At 46.7% G+C, this 3,761-nt stretch overlaps 1 pseudogene; it reads left to right on the top strand.

The window, feature by feature from the left end:
- Positions 1–212: 212 nt before the first annotated feature.
- LOC147725277 (GTPase IMAP family member 4 pseudogene) lies at positions 213–971 on the top strand (annotated as a pseudogene).
- Positions 972–3,761: the final 2,790 nt, after the last annotated feature.

Here is a 3,761-nt window from a genome sequence, read left to right as displayed (position 1 = left end):
ACACACCTTACTCTAAAGAAGGATGGAGATCGAAATGAGGGATGTCTTGATAATTCCTTGTTTTAAATAAAGTCAATGCTAAAAAAAGCATTTGCAGAACATACTTTTACACTTAGCTAAATAACTGATAGCTCGTTTGTAAAGTTTCTTCAATTTAAAGAACTCCAGATCTGTTTTTCCTTTTCAGATTCGAGGGCTGGTGTCATGAAAACATGAACAATCAGCTAAGAATAATCCTTGTTGGCAAAACTGGAGCCGGGAAAAGCGCCTCCGGGAACACCATCCTTGGGAGAGAAGAGTTTGAGTCCAGATGTGCACCAGGGTCAGTGACCCAGGCGTGTCAGAGGAGGAGCTGTGATTTCAAGGGCACACCCATCACTGTGGTGGACACAGCTGGGTTTTATGACACAAGACTCTGTAATAAGTGCATTAAAAGGGACATTGGTCAGGCGGTTGACCTGTCCTCCCCAGGGCTACATGCCATCATCTTTGTGGTCTGTGTTGGACGGTTCACAGCAGAAGAGGCCAAGGCGCTCTCCATTGCCCAAGGCTTGTTTGGAAAAGAAGCACAGAAGTACATGATGGTGCTGTTTACACGCAAAGATGACTTGGAACGGTGCAATCTATCAATAGAAGCATATGTTAATAAATCTGAGGGGAAACTAAAGGAGTTTATTGAAACACATGCAAAGAAATACTGCACGTTCAACAATAACGCGACAGGGGCAGAAATGGAAGCGCAGCGGCAAGAACTGGTGAAATTAATTCAATTTATGAAAAGAGAGAATGGAGGGAGGGTGTACACCCCTGACATGTATACAAAGACTTCCCAGACGTTCAGGATTGACAAGGAGCCATGTTCTGAATGCAGTCAGCACAATAAAAAGGACGCCAGCCCAGCAGCTGTCAGGAAGGCTCCATGCACTATTGACTGCACACCTGTTACAGCAGGTAAGAGGCTGATGGGCTGAGTGAGTACAACATATTTTCAAACTGTATATGACAAGAAATGTCACCTTTCTGAAATGATCACAACAATTTCACACTTCCCATTCATTGGCTGTATTTGTAAACAATGCTTGTGCTGCACAACATCCTTCCGTCCATCCATCCATCCATCCATCCATCCATCCATCCATCCATCCATCCATCCATCCATGCATCCATCCATCCATCCATCCATCCATCCATCCATCCATCCATCCATCCATCCATCCATCCTTTCATCCATCCATCCATCCGTTCATCCATCCATCCATCCATCCATCCATCCATCCATCTGTCCATCCATCCATCCATCCATCCATCCATCCATCCATCCATCCATCCATCCATCCATCCATCCATCCATCCGTCCGTCTATCCATCTGTCCATCCATCCATCCTTCCATCCATCCTTCCATCCATCCATCATTGCATCCATCCATCCATCCATCCATCCATCCATCCATCCATCCATCCATCCATCCATCCATCCATCCTTTCATCCTTCCATCTTTTGCTCTTTACCGACCCTGCTGCTGGGACACTTGCATCAGACCTGCTGGGCCACGCTTCCTGCACCGTCCCAACCTCCCGCCGCCGCACATTTTCTAGCTTGTTGTGTGGCCGCCGAGTGGAGTGGGGGCCACGCGGGAGAAAACTACACTTCCCATCAGCCCTAGTGCCGCACCTGGGATCAGCGCGCCAAGTGGCGCATAAATTACGGCATCAGCTCCGGGGGAGTGGGGAACTTTTGCTCTTTACCGACCCTGCTGCTGGGACACTTGCCATCAGACCTGCTGGGCCACGCTTCCTGCACTGTCCCAACCTCCCGCCGCCGCACATTTTCCAGCTTGTTGTGTGGCCGCCGAGTGGAGGGAGGGCCACGCGGGAGAAACCTACACTTCCCATCAGCCGTAGCGCCGCAACTGGGATCAGCACGCCAAGCGGCGCATAAATTACGGCATCAGCTCCCACGTTGCGGGATGCGCGCGGGCAGCGCCGGGCGAAGCCCGGGCAAAGGGCGGGCCGTCTGTGGCCGTCTGTGGCTGTCCGGGGACGACAGGGGACGTGTCGGGCCACCCCCCTGAGAAGCAACGACCAAAATGGGTAAGCATAAGCTACAAACCTCTGATATTGTGAGTGGTGTGAAATCTAAAGTCCCACGAAATTCCAATAACTCGTCAAATATTCTGTCCTACCTCACCTCTGCTGTGGGAAAATTAAATAAGGAAATTGCAACCACAGAACGCAAATTAGGACTTGAAACATCCATAGTTGAGCTCTCTGAAACCCCAGGACTTGACACACAGCACATCCCCCTGGAACCTATGGTCGATATTAGGAAAATGACTGACATTATATCTTCCACTAGTAGAGCAAACCCAGAGAATGAAGAGGGGGTAAACATCCCAAATGATAAAATACCTACGGTGGAGGACATAACCGTAGGCACTAAGCATGTTAAGAAGCAGTCAAAAAAATCAATTAAACCTACACCGTCTAAAATGAAACAAGGACAATTTGCATCTAGACATTTTCAAACCTCGATTAGAGATTTGATTGAGGATATACTCACTGAAAAGTTGGAAACTACCCTGTCTCAAATCTGCAGTGATATTACTGAAGCATTAAGAGAGTGTGTATTAGAAATATTGAAAAAATGCGAACGCATAAACACATTCCTAGCCTCGAAGGATCACTCTGCGGTTACCAACAATACTGAGTTGTTTAAAAACCCACGATCCCAGTCTAGTGTAACAAAGAGGTCTTTACATGCCTGCAGTACATCAACAGTCCTGAACCGACCAATCTCTCCCATGGCACACAATGGACTAGTACCAACAGGTCGGGTTAAGGGTCCTGAAGAGAGCAGCCAGTCTAGTGCCAAAGACAGCACACAATCTCACCCAGAGAACCCTTTGGCTGAGAGACAGCACACAAAGAATAAGGATATGGATTTGAAACGCACCGTGCATTTACCCCCAGAAGCCACACCTTATGTGGCCATTCTAGTTAACCCTTAAAACTGGCGAGTTAGAGTCACATGATACTCTACTAAGAAACATTAAGGTGTGGTGTGATGAAAACTGTACGGGGGGAAAAATCTCTCTGCTAATATTAATATGGGAAGACGGGTGAGTTGGGTAGGAAACACCAAAAAACATCTTACGGGAGACTGTCTGATTGTGAATTTTAATAGACCACATGAAGCATCACGGTTATTTTTGGATGCGACAGACATGCTCCCCCAAGTGGGAGAGATAAGAGCATTACCACGGGGGTTCTTTTACCCTAGACCACATTCTTTTAAGAAGAGCTCCCAAGAGACTGTGCGAACAGTACCAGTAAGAAATTCAGAAACTGCACTACCACCATTAAACAGCTGGGCAACAAAAAAATCTGGATTGCACCCTAAAGTAGGTTACTATACTAGTGCTGTACCAAATAAGGGCATTACAATGTCAAATAGATTTACACCCTTATCTCAATTGGAGGACATTGATTGACTGACAAAAGAATGTCCATCTAACCCTCTGACATGCCCGATAGTACAACAGGAAGAAAGAGTGATTACTGTCAAGCTTATGAGCTGGAATATCGCAGGATTACGTGGTAAGAGGGACAATAAGACATGGATGGAATTTCTGAGGCAACATGATATAGTAGCATTGCAAGAAACATGGGATAGGGAGTGCAATTTTTGGGTGGATGGGTTCACCTCTTACTTTGTATCCTCATGTATATCCAAATCAGGGAGGGAGAAAGGAGGACTGATT

Source organism: Lissotriton vulgaris, chromosome 4_1, assembly GCF_964263255.1.
Source record: "Lissotriton vulgaris chromosome 4_1, aLisVul1.2, whole genome shotgun sequence".
In the NCBI taxonomy this organism is placed as follows: domain Eukaryota; kingdom Metazoa; phylum Chordata; class Amphibia; order Caudata; family Salamandridae; genus Lissotriton; species Lissotriton vulgaris.
The sequence above is the reverse complement of the archived record's forward strand: the minus strand, read 5'-3'. Positions and strand labels throughout refer to the sequence as shown.